Below are 20,694 nucleotides of genomic sequence, written 5' to 3' on the forward strand. Positions count from 1 at the left end.
CCTGACTATAGAAAGAGTTCATCTCTTTTTGAGAATTTAAATTAGGACAAGGAAGGGAAAGAATGTCTGCATGTATTCAGATCAAGAAACAAAGGGAGATAAGATTTTGGAATAAAGTTCACTATTTAAAAGTTCAACTGGCTGTGAGTCATCCTGCACAGTTATAATAATCCTTTGTACTTACCAAGTGGCTTTTGTACAAAGATCTCACAAGGCAAAGAACTGCAAAGAATACCCATTTTCATTTTAGAAAGATGACAACTAAATCAGAAAGAAGGGGGCAGAATAGAGGTAAGTTTTGAATTCTTCATTATTGTCTCTCAGTAACATTTTTTTATTAGTTTCTGCATTATAACAAAGTGAATCAGTCATACATATGCATCTGTTCCCACATCCCTTCCCTCATGCATCTCCCTCCCTCCCACCCTCCCCATCCCACCCCTCCAGGCGGTCACAAAGCACCGAGATGATCTCCCTGTGCTCTGCGGCTGCTTCCCACTATCTATCTACCTTACGTTTGGTAGTGTATATATGTCCATGCCTCTTTTTCGCTTTGTCACAGCTTTCCCTACCCCCTCCCCATATCCTCAAGTCCATTCTCAAGTAGGTCTGTGTCTTTATTCCCGTTTTACCCCTAGGTTCTTCATGACATTTTTTTTTAATTCCATATATATGTGTTAGCATACGGTATTTGTCTTTCTCTTTCTGACTTACTTCACTCTGTATGACAGACTCTAGGTCTATCTACCTCATTACAAATAGCTCAGTTTCGTTTCTTTTTATGGCTGAGTAATATTCCATTGTATATATGTGCCACATCTTCTTTATCCATTCATCCGATGATGGACACTTAGGTTGTTTCCAGCTCCGGGCTATTGTGAATAGAGCTGCAATGAACATTTTGGTACATGTCTCTTTTTGAATTATGGTTTTCTCAGGGTATATGTCTAGTAGTGGGATTGCTGGGTCATATGGTAGTTCTATTTGTAGTTTTTTAAGGAACCTCCATACTGTTCTCCATAGTGGCTATACCAATTCACATTTCCACCAGCAGTGCAAGAGTGTTCCCTTTTTTCCACACCCTCTCCAGCATTTATTGTTTCTAGATTTCTTGATGATAGCCATTCTGACTGGTGTGAGATGATATCTCATTGTAGTTTTGATTTGCATTTCTCTAATGATTAATGATGTTGAGCATTCTTTCATGTGTTTGTTGGCAGTCTGTATATCTTCTTTGGAGAAATGCCTATTTAAGTCTTCTGCCCATTTTTGGATTGGGTTGTTTGTTTTTTTGCTATTGAGCTGCATGAGCTGTTTATAAATTTTAGAGATTAATCGTTTGTCAGTTGCTTCATTTGCAAATATTTTCTCCCATTCTGAGGGTTGTCTTTTGGTCTTGTTTATGGTTTCCTTTGCTGTGCAAAAGCTTTGAAGTTTCATTAGGGCCCATTTGTTTATCTTTGTTTTTATTTCCATTTCTCTAGGAGGTGGGTCCAAAAGGATCTTGCTGTGATTTATGTCATAGAGTGTTCTACCTATGTTTTCCTCTAAGAGTTTGATATTTTCTGGCCTTACATTTAAGTCTTTAATCCATTTTGAGCTTATTTTTGTGTATGGTGTTAGGGAATGATCTAATCTCAAACTTTTACATGTCCCTGTCCAGTTTTCCCAGCACCACTTATTGAAGAGGCTGTCCTTTCTCCACTGTACATTCCTGCCTCCTTTATCAAAGATAAGTTGGCCATATGTGTGTGGGTTTATCTCTGGGCTTTCTATCCTGATCCACTGATCTATCTTTCTGTTTTTATGCCAGTACCACACTGTCTTAATTACTGTAGCTTTGTAGTATAGTCTGAAGTCAGGGAGCATGATTCCTCCAGCTCCGTTTTTTGTTCTCAAGATTGCTTTGGCTATTCGGGGTCTTTTGGTTTTCCAAACAAATTGTGAAATTTTTTGTTCTAGTTCTGTGAAAAATGCCAGTGGTAGTTTGATAGGGATTGCATTGAATCTGTAGATTGCTTTGGGTAGTAGAGTCATTTTCACAATATTGATTCTTCCAATCCAGGAGCATGTTATATCTCTCCATCTATTTGTATCATCTTTAATTTATTTCATCAATGTCTTATAATTTTCTGCATACAGGTCTTTTGTCTCCTTAGGTAGGTTTATTCCTAGATATTTTATTCTTTTTGTTGCAATGGTAAATGGGAGTGTTTTCTTTTTTTTTTTTTTTTTAGAAAAAAATTTTAACATCTTTATTGGAATATGATCGCTTTACAATGGTGTGTTAGTTTCTGCTGTATAACAATTGAATCAGCTATACATATACATATATCCCCATATCCCCTCCCTCTTGCATCTCCCTCCCACCCTCCCTAATCCACCCCTCTAGGTGCTCACAGAGCACTGAGCTGATCTCCCTGTGCTATGCGGCTGCTTCCCACTATCTATTTTACATTTGGTAGTGTATATATGTCCATGTCACTTTCTCACTTCATCCCAGCTTACACTTCCCCCTCCCCATGTCCTCAAGTCCATTCTGTACGTCTGTGTCTTTATTCCTGTCCTGTCCCTAGGTTATTTAAAACCTTTTTTTTCTATTTTTAGATTCCATATATATGTGTTACCATATGGTATTTGTTTTTGTCTTTCGACTTATTTCACTCTGTATGACAGCCTCTAGGTCCATCCACCTCCCTACAAATAACTCAATTTCGTTTCTTTTTATGGCTGAGTAATATTCCATTGTATATATGTGCCACATTTTCTTTATCCATTCATCTGTCGATGGACACTTAGGTTGCTTCCATGTCCTAGTTACGGTAAATAGAGCTGCAATGAACATTGTGGTACAAGACTCTTTTTGAATTATGGTTTTCTCTGGGTATATGACCAGTAGTGGGATTTCTGGGTTGTATGGTAGTTCTATTTTTAGTTTTTTAAAGGAACCTCCATACTGTTCTTAATAGGAGCTGTATCAATTTACATTTCCCCCAGCAGTACAAGAGGGTTCGTTTTCTCCAAACCCTCTCCAGCATTTAATGTTTGTAGATTTTTTGATGATGGCCATTCTAAGCAGTATGAGGTTATACCTCATTGTAGTTTTGATTTGCATTTCTCTAATGATTAGTGATGTTGAGCATCCTTTTATGTGTTTGTTGGCAATCTGTATATCTTCTTTGGAGAAATGTCTGTTTTGGTCTTCTGCCCATTTTTGGATTGGGTTGTTTTTTTTTGATGTTGAGCTGCATGAGCTGTTTGTATATTTTGGAGATTAATCCTTTGTCAGTTGCTTTGTTTGCAAATATTTTCTCCCATTCTGAGGGTTGTCTTTTGGTCTTGCTTATGGTTTCCTTTGTTGTGCAAAAGCTTTGAAGTTTCATTAGGTCCCATTTGTTTATTTTTGTTTTTACTTCCATTTCTCTAGGAGGTGGGTCCAAAAGGATCTTTCTGTGATTTATGTCATAGAGTGTTCTGCCTCTGTTTTCCTCTAAGAGTTTTATAGTGTCTGGCCTTACATTTAGGTCTTTTATCCATTTTGAGTTTATTTTTCCATATGGTGTTAGGAAGTGTTCTAATTTCATTCTTTTACATACAGCTGTCCAGTTTTCCCAGCACCAGTTATTGAAGAGGATGCCTTTTCTCCATTGTATATTCTTGCCTCCTTTGTCAAACATAAGGTGACCATATTTGCGTGGGTTTATCTCTGGGCTTTTTCTCCTGTTCCATTGATCTATATATCTATTTTTGTGCCAGTACCATACTGTCTTGATTACTGTAGCTTTGTGGTATAGTCTGAAGTCAGGGAGCCTGATTCCTACAGCTCTGTTTTTCTTTCTCAAAATTGCTTTGGCTATTTGGGGTCTTTTGTGTTTCCAAACAAATTGTGAAATTTTTTGTTCTAGTTCTGTGAAAAACGCCATTGGTAGTTTGATAGGGACTGCATTGAATCTGTAGATTGCTTTGGGTAGTAGAGTCATTTTCACAATGTTGATTCTTGTAATCCAAGAACATGGTATATCTCTCCATCTGTTTGTGTCATCTTTAATTTCTTTCATCAGTGTCTTATATTTTTCTGAATACAGGTCTTTTGTCTCCTTAGGTAGGTTTATTCCTAGGTATTTTACTCTTCATGTTGCAATAATAAATGGGAGTGTTTCCTTAATCTCTCTATCAGATTTTTCATCATTAGTGTATAGGAATGCAAGAGATTTCTGTGCATTAATTTTGTATCCTGCTACTTTACCAAATTCATTGATTAGTTCTAGTAGTTTTTCGGTAGCATCTTTAGGATTCTCTATGTATAGTATCATGTCATCTGCAAACAGTGACAGCTTTACTTCTTCTTTTCCAATTTGGATTCCTTTTATTTCCTTTTCTTCTCTGATTGCTGTGGCTAAAACTTCCAAAACTAGGTTGAATAAGAGTGGTGAGAGTGGGCAGCCTTGTTTTGTTCCTGATCTTAGTGGAAATGGTTTCAGTTTTTCACCATTGAGGACTATGTTGGCTGTGGGTTTGTCATATATGGCCTTTATTATGTTGAGGAAAGTTCCCTCTATGCCTACTTTCTGCAGGGTTTTTATCATAAATGGGTGTTGAATTTTGTCGAAAGCTTTCTCTGCATCTATTGAGATGATCATATGGTTTTTCTCCTTCAACTTGTTAATATGGTGTATCACATTGATTGATTTGCGTATATTGAAGAATCCTTGCATTCCTGGAATAAACCCCACTTGATCATGGTGTATGATCTTTTTAATGTGCTGTTGGATTCTGTTTGCTAGTATTTTGTTGAGGATTTTTGCATCTATGTTCATCAGTGATATTGGCCTGTAGTTTTCTTTCTTTGTGACATCCTTGCCTGGTTTTGGTATCAAGGTGATGGTGGCCTCGTAGAATGAGTTTGGGAGTGTTCCTTCCTCTGATATTGTTTGGAAGAGTTTGAGAAGGATGGGTGTTAGCTCTTCTCTAAATGTTTGATAGAATTCGCCTGTGCAGCCATCTGGTCCTGGGCTTTTGTTTGTTGGAAGATTTTTAATCACAGTTTCAATTTCAGTGCTTGTGATTGGTCTATTCATATTTTGTATTTCTTCCTGATTCAGTCTTGGCAGGTTGTGCATTTCTACGAATTTGTCCATTTCTTCCAGGTTGTCCATTTTATTGGCATAGAGTTGCTTATAGTAATCTCTCATGATCTTTTGTAGTTCTGCAGTGTCAGTTGTTACTTCTCCTTTTTCATTTCTAATTCTATTGATTTGAGTCTTCTCCCTTCTTTTCTTGATGAGTCTGGCTAATGGTTTGTCAATTTTGTTTATCTTCTCAAAGAACCAGCTTTTCGTTTGGTTGATCTTTGCTATCGTTTCCTTCATTTCTTTTTCATTTATTTCTGATCTGATCTTTATGATTTCTTTCCTTCTGCTAACTTTGGGGGTTTTCTGTTCTTCTTTCTCTAATTCCTTTAGGTGCACGGTCAGGTTGTTTACTCGAAATGTTTCCTGTTTCTTAAGGTGGGATTGTATTGCTATAAACTTCCCCCTTAGAACTGCTTTTGCTGCATCCCATAGGTTTGGGGTCGTCGTGTCTCCATTGTCATTTGTTTCTAGGTATTTTTTTAATTTCCTCTTTGATTTCTTCAGTGATCACTTCGTTATTGAGTAGTGTCCTCTTTAGCCTCCATGTGTTTGTATTTTTTACAGATCTTTTCCTATAATTGATGTCTAGTCTCATAGCATTGTGGTTGGAAAAGATACTTGATACAATTTCAATTTTCTTAAATTTACCAAGGCTTGATTTGTGACCCAAGATATGATCTATCCTCGAGAATGTTCCATGAGCACTTGAGAAAAATGTGTATTCTGTTGTTTTTGGATGGAATGTCCTATAAATATCAACTAAGTCCATCTTGTTTAATGTATCATTTAAAGCTTGTGTTTCCTTATTTATTTTCATTTTGGATGATCTGTCCATTGGTGAAAGTGGGGTGTTGAAGTCCCTTACTCTGAGTGTGTTACTGTTGATTTCCTCTTTTATGCCTGTTAGTATTTGCCTTATGTATTGAGGTGCTCCTATGTTGGGTGCATAAATATTTACAATTGTTATATCTTCTTCCTGGATCGATCCCTTTATCGTTATGTAGTGTCCTTCTTTGTCTCTCCAGTAGTCTTTATTTTAAAGTCTATTTTGTCTGATATAAGAATTGCTACTCCAGCTTTCTTTTGATTTCCATTTGCATGGAATATCTTTTTCCATCCCCTTACTTTCAATCTGTATGTGTCTCTAGGTCTGAAGTGGGTCTCTTGTAGACAGCATATATATGGGTCTTGTTTTTGTATCCATTCAGCCACTCTGTGTCTTTTGGTGGGAGCATTTAGTCCATTTACATTTAAGGTAATTATTGATATGTATGTTCCTATTCCCATTTCCTTAATTGCTTTGGGTTCGTTATTGTAGGTATATTCCTTCTGTTGTGTTTCTTGCCTAGAGAAGTTCCTTTAGCATTTGTTGTAAAGCTGGTTTGGTGGTGCTGAACTCTCTCAGCTTTTGCTTGTCTGTAAACGTTTTAATTTCTCCATCAAATCTGAATGAGATCCTTGCTGGGTAGAGTAATCTTGGTTGCAGGTTTCTCTCCTTCATCACTTTAATTATGTCCTGCCACTCCCTTCTGGCTTGTAGAGTTTCTGCTGAGAGATCAGCTGTTAACCTGATGGGGATTCCCTTGTGTGTTATTTGTTGTTTTTCCCTTACTGCTTTTAATATGATTTCTTTGTGTTTAATTTTTGACAGTTTGATTGATATGTGTCTTGGTGTATTTCTCCTTGGATTTATTCTGTATGGGACTCTCTGTGCCTCCTGGACTTGATTAACTATTTCCTTTCCCATATTGGGGAAGTTTTCAACTATAATCTCTTCAAATATTTTCTCAGTCCCTTTCTTTTTCTCTTCTTCTTCTGGAACCCCTATAATTCGAATGTTGGTGCGTTTAATGTTGTCCCAGAGGTCTCTGAGACTGTCCTCTGTTCTTTTCATTCTTTTTTCTTTATTTTGCTCTGCAGCAGTTATTTCCACTATTTTATCTTCCACCTCACTTTTCTGTTCTTCTGCCTCAGTTATTCTGCTATTAATCCCATCTAGAGTATTTTTCATTTAATTTATTATGTTTTTAATCGATGCTTGATTCATCTTTAGTTCTTCTAGGTCCTTGTTAACTGTTTCTTACATTTTGTCTATTCTATTTCCAAGATTATGGATCTTTGAAATAGAATCTTGGATCAGCTTTACTATCATTATTCTGAATTCTTTTTCAGGTAGACTGCCTATTACCTCTTCATTTGTTAGGTCTGGTAGGTTTTTATCTTGCTCCTTCACCTGCTGTGTGTTTTTCTGTCTTCTCATTTTGATTATGTTACTGTGTGTGGCGTCTCCTTTTTGCAGGCTGCAGATTCGTAGTTCCCGTTGTTTTTGGTGTCTGACCCCAGTGGCTAAGGTTGTTTCAGTAGGTTGTGTATGCTTCCTGCTGGGGGGGACTAATGGCTGTGTTCTGGTGGTTGAGGCTCGATCTTGTCTTTCTGGTGGACAGGTCCACGTCTGGTGGTGTGTTTTGGGGTGCCTATGGCCTTATTATGTTTTAGGTAGCCTCTCTGCTAATGGGTGGTGTTGTGTTCCTGCCTTGCTAGTTGCTTGGCATAGGGTGACCAGCACTGTAGCTTGCTGGTCGTTGAGTGAAGCTGGGTGCTGGTGTTGGGATGGAGATCTCTGGGAGACTTTCGCTGCTTGATATTATGTGGAGCTGGGAGGTCTCTTGTGGACCCGTGTCCTGAAGTTGGCTCTCCCACTTCAGAGGCACAGCACTGATTCCTGGCTGCAGCACCAAGAGCCTTTCATCCACCCGGCTCAGAATAATAGGGAGAAAAAGTAGAAAGAAAGAATTAGTAGAAGACAGAAAGAGAGAGGGAAAGAAAGGAAGAAGAGAAGAAAGCAAGGAAGGACAGAAGAAAGAAAGAAGGGAGGGAGGGAGGGAGGAAGGATGAAAGAAAGAAGGAAATAAAGGAGGGAGGGAGGGAGGAATGAAAGCAAAAGGAAGAGTGAATGGAAGAAGGGAGGGAGGGAGGAAGGAAAGAAAGAAAGAAAGACAGGAGGGAGGGAGGAAGGAAAGAAAAAGAAAGTGGAAAGAAGAAGGGTGGGAGGGAGGAAAGAAAAAGAAAGAAGGAAAGGAGGAGCGGAGGGAGGGAGGGAGGGACGGAAGGTAGGAAAAAAAGAAAGAGCAGGTAAAGTAAAATAGAATAAAGTATGAAATATAGTAGCATTATTAAAATTAGAAAGTAATTATTGAAAAAAAAACGGACCGATAGAACCCTGGGACATATGGTGGAAGCAAAGCTATACAGAGAGAATCTTACACATACACATTCACAAAAAGAGAGCAGGGGGAAAAATCAAAAATCTTGCTCTCCCATTCCACCTCCTCAATTTGGGATAATTTGTTGTAAAAAGAGGATAAGGGCGAGAAGTCTGAAATCTTGCTCTCTAAGTCCACCTCCTTAATTTGGAATAATTCGTTGTAAAAAGAGGAAAAGGGGTTAAAGTCTTAAATCTTGTCCTCAAAGTCCACTTCCTCAATTTGGGATGATTCGCTGTCCATTCATGCACCCCACAGACGCAGGGCACATCAAATGGACCGTGGAGATTTAATCCGCTGCCTCCGAGGCTGCACAGAGAGATTTCCCTGTCTCTGCTCTCACAGCTCCTGGGTCTCAGCCTTGGACCTGGCCCCGCCTCTGCGCGTAGGTCGCCGGAGGGCGTCCGTTCTTCACTCAGACAGGACGGGTTTAAAGGAGCTGCTGATTCGGGGGCTCTGGCTCACTCAGGCAGAGGGGAGGGAGGGGCGTGCAGTGTGGGTTGGGCCTGCGGCAGCAGAGGCCGGCGTGACGTTGCAGCAGCCCGTGGCGCTCCGTGCACTTTCCCGGGAAAGCTGTCCCCGGGTCTCGGGACTCTGGCAGTGGCGGGGTGCACAGGCCCCCCGGAAGGCGGGGCGGACAGTGACCCACGCTCGCACACAGGCCCCTCGGTGGCGGCAGCGGCGGCGGCGGCGGGCGGCGGCCGGTGCGGCGGCGGCGGCGGCGGCGGCGGCGGGTGGTTGCGGCGGTGGCGGCGGCGGCGGCCCCAGCCCGTCTCCGAGGTCTGCGCCTTACCCGTGGCTCGCGCCTGTCTCCAGCGCTTCCCCAAGCAGCCCTCTTAATGCCCTCTCCTCGCGCACCAGGAAACAAAAGGGAAAAAAGTCTCTTGCCTCTTCGGCAGCTCCAGACCCTTTCCCCGGACTCCCTCCGGGCTAGCCGTGGTGCACTAACCCCTTCAGGCTCTCTTCCTGCCGCCAGCCCCAGTCCTGTCCCTGCGCTCTGAGTGAAAGCCGATACCCGATCCTCAGCTCCCATCCCCGCCCGCTCCGGCGGCCGAGCAGACAAGCCTCTCGGGCTGGTGTATGCCTGAGGGCACCGGTCCTCTGTGCCAGAATCTCTCCGCTTTGCCCTCCTCATCCCTGTTGCTGTGCTCTCCTCTGCTACTCCGAAGCTTCCCCCTCCGCTACCTGCAGTCTCCGCCCGCGAAGGGGCTTGTAGTGTGTGGAAACCTTCCCTCCTTCATGGCTCCCTCCCACTGGTGCAGGTCCCATCCCTATCCTATTGTCTCTGTTTATTCTTTTTTTCTTTTGCCCAACCCAGGTATGTGGGGAGTTTCTTGCCTTTTGGCGGGTCTGAGGTCTTCTGTCAGCGTTCAGTAGGTGTTCTGTAGGAGTTGTTCCACGTGTAGATGAATTTCTGATGTATCTGTGGGGAGGAAGGTGATCTCCACGTCTTACTCTTCTGCCATCTTCCTCTGGGCCTCTCAGTAACATTTTTTTTTACATTAAAAAAATATGTGTATTTTATACATCATTAGAAGCACAGATTTGAAGTATAAAATTCAATGAGTTTTGAAAAATGATCACATCCATATAATCTTGACCCCTTTCAAGATAGAAAGTTTTTTGTTTTTTGTTTTTGTTTTTGTTTTTAACCCAGAAATTCTTCTTGACTGGAAAGTTAATCTATATCCTCTTCTTGAAGCGACCACTACTCTGATGCTTTCTTTCATCAAAGATTAACGTAGTCTGTTCTATAATTTAATATAAATTAGATCATTCAGTATGTACATTCATGTTTCTGTTTTTTTATTTATTATAATTTTTTTTTTTTAGTAATCATTTTTAGAACAGTATTAGGTTTGAGGAAAAAAGTTAAGATAATACAGAGAATTCCCATATACTCCACACTTTCTTGCTTCTATTATTAACATCTTATATTATTATGGTAAAATTTTAAAATTAGAAAATCAATGTTGATACATTATTATTAAGTAAAACCAATTCTTTATTTAGACTTCCTTATATTTTTTATCTAATATGTCATACAGGATACCACATTAAATTTAGTCATCATGTCTACTTAGGCTTCTTGGTTAAGACAGTTTCTCAGACTTTCCTTGTTTAGGATGACCTTTACATTTTTGAAGATTAGTAGTAAGATATTTTGTCGAATGTTCTTCAACTGGAATTTGTCTGATGTTTTTACCATGATTAGACTAGAGTTATGAGTTTTGGGGAGGAAGACCACAGAAGTAAAATGCCATTTTTATTGTATCATATCAAGGGTACAAATTATCAAATGACTTACAATTGTTGATGTTGACCCTGATCACCTGTCTCAGGTGATGCTTATTAGGCTTCTCCACTGTAAAGTTACCCTTTTTTCTCTTTCAGCATAACCTAAAGTTCATCGGTTTTGTTGCATGTACCAGTAGTCTGTTCCTTTGTATTATGAAGTAATATTCCATTACATGATTAAATTTCAATTTTTTTAGTCATTCTATGGTCAATGAATATTTGTGTTTTTCCAGTTTTGAAATCTTATGAATAAGGATGCTATGAACATTCTTGTACACATTTTATTTCGTGTTTATATGTTTTTATTTCTCTTGGGTAAATGATTATAAGTGAAATGGTTGGATCATAGGTTTAATGTATATCTAACTTCATAAAACAATGTCTAATCAATTCACAAAATGGTTAAACCATTTTACACTCCCATCAGTCAATTATGAACATTCCAATTGCTTCTCTAATTCACTAACTCTTAGTATTGTGAGCCATTTTAATTTCAGCCATTATAGTGGGTATATAGTGGTATGTAATTGCTGGCTAATTTTTTTTTTCTGCCGTACGCATGCCTCTCACTGTTGTGGTCTCTCCCGTTGTGGAGCACAGGCTCTGGACACGCAGGCTCAGCGGCCATGGCTCACAGGCCTAGCTGCTCTGTGTCATGTGGAATCTTTCTGGACCCGGGCATGAACCCGTGTCCCCTGCATTGACAGTTGGACTCTCAACCACTGCACCACCAGGGAAGCCCTGCTGGTTAATTTTTATTTCCTTTCTGACTAATTTCATTGAGAATCCTTTCATGTACTTATTGACCATTTATATATATATTTTCCATTTTAACTGCTCAGTTACCATGGAACTGCTTTTTCTCCTCTCCATTGGATTTCATTGACAGTCTTGTCAAAAAATAATTTTACTGCCTAAGAATGGATCAATTTCTGTGTTATTTATATTATTCCATTGATTTATTTTGGAAGCCAATACCACACTGTCCTGGTTACTGTTGGCTTCCAATAATTCCTTAAATCAGGTAATATAAATCCTTCATGTTTGTCTTTTTTTTTTAAGATTTCTTTCATTCTTCATGTCTCCACATTTTCATATATATTTTAGGATCTACTTGTTAATTTCTACTAAAATTGTGCTTGGACTTTAATTGGAAGTTTATTGAATCTGTTGAAGTATTCAGTTAGAATCAATATTAAAAAAATATGAGTCTACAAAACAATGGTAGTATATAATGCTCCATTTGCTTAGGTATTATTTATTTCCTTTTATCATGGATTTATAGTTTTTATTCTATAATTTGTACCCACATTTTGCTTTATAAGTCCTGTTTTACAAGTATTTATGGATTTTTAAAAATTTGATTTTCCTAGATTTTGCTAATATATAGAAATACAAATATTTTTGTAGATTCACCTTTATTCCTGAAACATTGTTAGATTTGTAGAATCCATATGATTTTTAAGCAAAATCATAATCATCACTGTTTAAAGATAGTTTTACTTTTATAATTTTTTCTTCCTCCCCTCCCCCCTCTTATTTTACTGAGTAGGACCTCCACTATAATGTCAAATAGAGGTATGAAAGGGACATCTTTGTCTTTTTCCAAATGTTAGGGACAATTTATGCAGTTTTTCACCATTAAGTAAATGCTAGGATTAAGAAATGTGTAAATGCTGTTTATCAGATAGTTGAATTTTCTTATATTCCTAGCTTTCTGAGAATTTTCATAACAAATATGTGTTAAATTTTGCCAAATAGTTTTTCTTCATACATTAAGATAATCATACAAATTTACTCATTTATTTTGTTAATTTATTGAATTACATTGATTGATTTTTAAGTATTAAACTAACTTGCATTCCCATGAGAAATTTCACCTGGTAGTGGTTATTCTCTTTACGTTATTTCATTCCATTTTCCAATACTTAAAGAAAACTTATGCTTATATGTTATTTCTGGTCTGTATTTTTCTTCTCTGATTATGGATTTCAAGGTTGTGCTGGCCTCAAAATGTGAGTAAGAAGGTATTTCTTCTTCCTCTTTTTTTCTGAAAGACTTGGTGTAAAATGTCTTTTATATTTTTCTTTAGATATATGTTAAATTTCAACAGACAAACCATTGAAGATGTGGTTTTCCTTTATGAAAAAATGTTTTTTTATTATTACAACTTCAATTTCTTTAATACTTAAAGGACTATTTAGATTTTCTATTACTCCTTGAGTCTGTTGGTAATTTGTTTCTTTCAATAAATCAAACCATTTCTTCCAAAGTATAGAATATATTGACATAAACTTAACTATAAATTCCATTATTATAATTTTAATGCCTATAGAACCTATATTATCTGCTTTTTCAGCGCTAACATGACTCATTTATGTTTTCTCTTTTTGTTTTCTAACCAATCTTATTAAGTAGTACAATTTTATGCATTTCTCTATTGTGTTTTTCTTTTTTTCTACAGCACTGATTTCTGCTTTCTTCTAATTAGATTTTACATCTATCTACTCTGTAATTAAGTTGTTCTTCTTTTGCTAGCTTCTTAATGTATAAATTTATATCATTGATTTCAATCCTTTATTCTTTCCAACTGTAAACATTTGGAGATATAAATATTACTCTAAAGATTGCATCACACAAACTTGGTATTTTGCTTTCATTCATTTTATTATTATTTCAAAATATATTCTAAATTCTTTTGCATTTCTTCTTTGACCCAGACTTTAAAATTTTTCAAACTTTAGGGATTCTCTAAGCATTTTTTAAATTGTTTCCAATGTAATTAGGTTTTGGTCAAATCATAAGTTGTGATTTTAATATTTTGATATTTGTTCTTTGGAACAAGAATATAGTCTATCTCTGCAGAACCCTCCATGTATACTTGAAAACTCTGACTTTTTTTTGGGCGGGGTGCTGTAATTCCTATGAATATCTACTTAGGTAAAGTTGGTTAATAAATTTTCAAGTTTTCTGTATTCTTAATGATTTTGTCTATTTTTCTATCAATTACTGAGAGAAGAGTGTTCATGTTTCTAAGTATAATTATGCATATTTATATTTCTCCTTTCCTTTTTAAAAAAAATTTATTTCAGCCAATAAATTAAACTTCTATGAAATCTAACTTCTACTGAGAAGCATATAACATGTCACCTGTCTCGTATTAATGTTATATTCTTTCAATTTGTTCACTTAATTTGAAATTCTGTTATTAGGTGCATAGACATTTAAATTTTTATGTTAACAGAGCTATTCTAGCTTTCTTATGATGATATTATCATGGTATATCTTACCTCATATTTTTACATTCAATTTAACTGTGCTTTCAAATTTATATAATATAAATGGATCATTGTTTTTGATCTAGTCTGAAAATTTCTCTTTTATTTTCGTTTTTAGTCTAATTGTTTTTAATGAAATTATTAATAGGACTTTGTTATCTTGCTATTGGTTTTCTATTTGTTTCATTATAGCTGAAAATTTTAGTTAATTTTATACACTATGAAAATTTCAAAGGCCAGAGATAAGAAACCTGTAATGGGTTCTTGTTGTTTTACTTAATAAGAAACTCTTCCAAAAAAAAAGAAAAAGACATTAATTTTACAGATGAATAAACAAAGGAAATTTATTTGTTGATTACACTTCAATAAAGCTGTGTAAAAAAATCAAATAGATTTTAAATAAAATAATTAATGATACAGAAAACATAGGTACTTTCTCAACAGAACAATGCTTCTTTCACATATATTCAAACTCTTTGGCTGTCATTCTACTGATGTTCTGTCCCACAAAGGGGCAATTCATTCTGGGTATTTCTATGCTAAAGATATTTTTAAAGTATTTAATTGATATCTATATATCAGAAGCTTTTATATAAGTTAATAAATGCCAATCTTTCTGAAATTAGATTATTATAAAAATATATAATGTTGGTTTTTAATAATTAAAAAGAGATAGAATTTAAAAGTTTTAACACTTTTTTCTAATTTTTCTTGACAGATCTTTGTTTGACAGATCTTTGTTTCTTTTAATGTTTGAAATATAGAGTAGTTTTTTTTTCTGCTATCATACGAAATGACATTTATAGTTTTTGACACTCTATACCTAATAAAAACAGTATTTATATAAGCTAGAATTTTATAATTCTATTTTTATGACAATTAATGGGCCCAATGATACAATTTAGAAGATGAAGATATCCAATACTCTGCTGTGTCTCAAATAATCCCATCAATAAATCAAGCTTCCATGAAATCTATTTTCTATTGAGAACCATATAAACATGTCACCTATCTCATATTATTGTTATATTCAATGTTTCTTGTACTTTAAGAAGAATATCTTACTTTAAGTCAAGGACTCTTGTGCAAGTAATTTTATTTAGGAGATGACCCAGGAATCGGGAACTGTTAATAGAAAAAGTAGGAAAGTCAATCTAAGTGTGAGCTTTTGAGATGATCACTGTGGCTCACAGAGGTCAGAAGCATCCAATAAAACATAGAATGTCACCTGAAGTTTAGCTTCCTGAAGGGTGGGAGGCGAGAGCTTTTATACACTTCATATTTTTACATTCAAGTTAACTGTGTTTTCAAATCTAAAATTATATCCTTGTACTTCTAGGCTATACTGGTGCACAGAATGTGTGGGTTCCCACATCGTAGGGAAAAACCTGAGGCAGAACACCCTTGAGTCTAAACATTTATAACAGGATGTGAATTTAAGCTGGCACAGCTACAACCAAAATCACAGGGGCAATAGCATATCTAATTCTAGGTCAACATAAAATTTTGATGCAAAAGCTTGGAGAAAGAAATTAACTGTTAACTTAATTTAGAGACAAATGATTAAGAAAACCAAACTTTATTATTTTAAACTAATAAAGTTAGAAAGGTTATATAAGACCCTGAATTTAGAATAAGAAAGAAAACTTTCCCAGGACAGCACTTGCTTTTAAGAGGGAGAGATTACACGTCAGGCTATGAGGAATTCACCCTGCACCAGGACTAGCTGAAATTAGTAAATTCAAATTTTGGGAAAGCAACAGGAGGCTTAGAAGTTTAGAGCTGGAAATGAGATCAGTATAAATATTTCTTGTTTTTGAAGATAAGTAAGAGGAAACTCTGGAGAATTCAGGTACAAACAATCAAGACCTTGATCTTAGGGGTTTTGACAAATCAAAGAAAAAAGGAAATACAGTTGACCTTGAATAAAGTGGGGTTAGGGTCCCAGAACTTCTGCCGAATCAAAATTCTACATATAACTTATAGACAGCCCTCTGTATCCATGGCTCCTCTGAGCCTTTGATCTTCATCTGTGGATTCAACCAACCTTGGATCCTGTAATACAGTAGGTCTTATTACTGAAGAAAAGAGCTGCCTATAATTGGACCTGAGAAATTCAAACCTGTGTTGTTCAAGGGTCAACTGTAGCTTGGAAATGTAATGAAAAGTCATTGGTGAGAAAAAGGAGAATAAAAACAGGAGACAACTAAGGTATTCCATTCCAGAGTAAAGCTAAATAGAAGTGTGTTATTACATACAACATTATTAAAATTTAGGGATTGTTTCCTAATATATACCAGAGTGAGTTATATAGACTTCAATCAATCACTAATGACACTGATTACATCATATAGATTTAAGATTTGAGAAAACATTTAGATATATCATCACATTTTTCATTGTGTATTGAGTATAAACAGCAATCAACAACCAGTAACCAACAGTATATAACATACATACATAATATACACAGCCATGTACTTTGTGTTATACTAAATAAATTTTGTTTAGTTTAGAGATCAATAGGCTAAAATACTTCAAATTCTCTTTGGCACTAGACATTTCCCAAAATATGTACAAATAATTTAATTATTAAATTTTCAAAGATAATGTACACCATTACACTAAGCTACTAAATAATGTCCAGTATCGATGATAATGCATGCCAATAGTAAATAGATGTAATTTAAATTTTTGTGTATGTGACTGGAATTTGTAAATTAAATCTTCCATACTAGAAATGGTCCTAATTGCTTGTTATATCACCAGAAAGAATTGACAATACCAACCAGTCCTTTGCCTGTGCTTGGATATTAACTAAATTTTGAGTATGAATTCTATCTCTGACACCATGAACACACATACCTTGTTTCCACATGGTTTGAGTCATAGCCACTTGTTCATATACATTACAACTTTATGCATTCTGAATACATTCCTGGGTCACTATTTAATCAGAAAACATTTATGTAGTGAAGTATCCCTCTGACTTTAACATAAGTTCAATTTTAACAGGGAAAAAAATGGTATCCTTGGGTAATTTAGCTGTTCCTTTGCCCTGATTTCCAGTGAGCGCCAAAACTCAGGAAAATGAGCAGGTCTCAATGTAACCCTGTTGGAGGGTAAAACGATTATAGCATTTCACTGCCCTCTACAGTATGCAAATATAACATGTTTGAGTAGAACTTTCCTTTCTGTATATAATTTGAAAATGAGACTCTCTAAGAAGGATCCAGAATTTAAAACAACAGTGGCACAGCAAAGTGGGATGGGGGGGGGATTCAAATTGAGTTTGATGTTAATTAAACAATTAATTAATTTAATAATGTTAATTAAAGAATTTGTGAAGACATACAGTACCCAGCAAGATTTCCCCAAACTGAAGATAAACAGCAATAAAAATGCCACAGTATTATAAGGTGGCAATAATGCATGAGAGGTTTTATGAATCGTTCAAATGAGGGGGAAAAATAGAGAAAGAGAAAAGAACTGGAGAAAAGCAGGGAAGATGTTATTGAAAATGAGTGGGTGTTATTGTTTGATCTCATTTTTTATCCCTTTTTGTTTGTTTAGTTTCACTTGATTTGCTAACATGAAAACTGTCTGCAAAATGATGGATTAATTAGAAGAATATGCAAACTTTATTTTTCTTACATAGAAAAAAACAGAGTTTTATCCTTATAAGGTCCCATCCAAAGTCTTCATTCTGTACCATAGTTGGTTTTGAAAGTCATTTATAATAGCTAACAAAAATGTACTCAGTAAAACAACAGGCTTTCTAAACACAGGAGATAATTATGTTGGAAGAATGATATTCCATTCCCATCTTCATTTTCAAGATACATTTATTCTCCCCATGCACAGCATAGAACAACCAAACACATATTAACATGTATTGCATAGGTGTGCACCATTAAATTGACAAGGCACAGGGAGTTGGGGCTGATTCAGGGGGTTAAGGCAGAGCAAAATCCAGGAAAGAAAGATATACTACATTCTCTTCGTGGCATATATGTACCACCTGAATGGTATTTTTTATTATCTCCTGCACTGGGAACATTCTATTATTCCACTGGGAAGTCATAGCAGAAGAGATATAATTATCAGCAGAGTAATGTAGATACTCTTGCTAATGGCCAGCTATTCAAATATCTCAATATAATTGTCTTGCCCAATCTCTCCCTATTGCATACTCTTCTGGAGAAACTCATCAGCTTTTCCACTTACTCCAGCATAATGAATTCATTTTGCATTTTCTTTGTGAGAAATTAAGAGGAATCACAATATAATGTGTTGACATTTGAAATTCTGTGCAGAAAAGTTTAGGCTGGCAATTGAGTTTATTCACAAGCTAGCAAGGAGAGGCTGCTTATTAAATTAGTTCCCTGTGTACAGAATGTGTAGTTTCTTTGTAAACCTTTGCCTATGTATCTGAGTTTTCCCCCTTCTTTATAAATCCCATTTTCTCAAAAGAAAAGATAATGTGTCCCAAATTGAAGCACTGTGTTCTTTTAGCTTTTTTTTTTTAATGGTAAAAATTGTTGACACCAAAGATGAGCATTGAGTGAGAGGCCCTTGTGAAAAGTGAAAAAAAGTAAAATAAAATAAGTGAGATGTTCCCTTGAAGAAAAGCCATCAAAGTGTGTTTTCTTTTCCTTCAACATTAAACCATTCATTCTGGCCACACTCAAGAAAGATTAGATTGAATATATTCTTCTTTTTATCTGTTCAAATCTAAGTTTAAGTAACCATTTCCATATTTTATACCTCTTATTTTTCTTTTTAAAGTTTCAAATCATTTTATCTCATAAGACTTGTAAACTTCTAATAAAACAGCCTTTCCACTTTGTCTAGAGAATGTCACCTATCTGGGCAGGTGATAACATGAACAAGTTTTTAAAAACTGCCATTGGAATCACTGAATTGGAAGGCAGTTTAGCTCTCCTTTCTTCCTATCCTAGAAGCCTGGCTAAGTTCTAATATTTGTGAGTGTGAAACCTGTGTCATCAGTTGACAAGGAGCAAGAAAATGAAAAAAAAGCATGTCTCACTTTGATTACCTTCCTGTCACGTCTTACAGTCTTGCTTTTATTTGCTTCCTATAAAGGGTTTCATATCCAAACAAATATTGTTAATGTAGTACCCTAAAATTTTTTGACAAAGACACGTTGGGAAAATAAAGTCAGGGGGAGTATCCATTTCTCTAAATTTCTCCAGTCCTTCCTGAACAGCACACAGATTGGAACTTCTGCATCACTCTGATGAACTAATCGGAGGCTGCTGGGAAGGGGTATAAGGGAAAGACAACAGGACCTCCACTTCAGCAAAAGCAAATAGAAGTCAATCTAAGAAACTAACATGCATCCAGCAGAATTTCCCTGGAATGTGTGAGAGCCAAAGTCTTGCCACACTCTCTGACTCCACGAACACTCAATCCACCTCTACTTCTCATCTTCTGGGAGGTACCTGGATTCTCTCCATTTCTTTTACTACCCTTGACTGTTAAGGCAATACCTAGCCTTTCCAAGTTCTTCTTAAAATTAGTCTAAAATTTGACATTCTTATTTCAATTATAGTTCTCTTCCAATATTTTTACATTAATGTTCCACTGAGTGCCATTCTTCTTCTTTTCTTCCACTCTGCATATTATCATCAATAATATAATCCACTGCTACTACTTCAACTTTCAAATAGTTCTACTGCCGTAACTTCTGTAATATTGGATTTGCCACTGTGTTTGGAAAATGATCCCTTGATCTAAAATGTGAAGTTTTCTTTAAGAAAGATGGTTACATCTTTCATAATAAATTCCTTACTTAAAAAGATATTGTCTCAATTTATGTTTGGAGATCTTCTATACGCTAAACGGAACTGAAAAGGAAATAAAGGGAAGAAAGTTCCTCACAACTTCCAAGGTGTGGCAGTGAAATTTCTCTGTATGTGTGTTATTAATAACTGATTGTGATGCATCAGGATTTTCAAATTCCAATTCATAACCTATTTTTTATTACACAGAGAAAAGCTAAAGGATTCGGGGGATATACAAGTGACTACAAAGGTATATGTTTGAGAGCATGCTTATCAAAAAAGAAACTCTGGTTTATAGTCTGAAAGGCAGTATGTTATTATAGCAAGAACACTTGATCAAAAGTCAGAAGACTGAGTTCTACTCTTAAATCTAGTTCTAGTTAACTAGCTATATGACCTTGAGCCTGTGATTCATAAGGCCTCTGATTCATCCATATAATGAGGAAGTTAGATTTGATTTTGTCCAATACTCCTTCTAATTTGAAGCAACTCTAATTGCATTATTTGGACTTAAAGTATCTTTCTGAAAATCAGACTATTAAAGGACAGTAGGCATAAATTATTATCCATAGTAATTTCATTTTAAATGATTCATTTTTAAGAAGTTTCTGATAACATGCAAAGAGGAGGTAATACAATTACGTAGGAGAAGGTTCAGTGAAAAAATATGGCAAATGGGATCAAGCAATCCATCATTAGAGATTTGTTGAATGTCTACTGCCTCAAATATTATGAAAGATTAAAAATATTTAAAAATATTTGAAATGGTCTCTTTCTTTAGTGACTTCTGCTTTAGGGGAATGGTGAACTTTAACCCTTTATAAAAATATGGAGCTGTGAAGTGGCAAACAGTATAGTTTTATGAAGATATACAATAGAATTTTAGATAATGACAAATGAAACAGTCTTATGGGAA

The sequence above is a fragment of the Mesoplodon densirostris genome, chromosome 15 (assembly GCF_025265405.1).
Source record: "Mesoplodon densirostris isolate mMesDen1 chromosome 15, mMesDen1 primary haplotype, whole genome shotgun sequence".
Taxonomy (NCBI): Eukaryota; Metazoa; Chordata; class Mammalia; order Artiodactyla; family Ziphiidae; genus Mesoplodon; species Mesoplodon densirostris.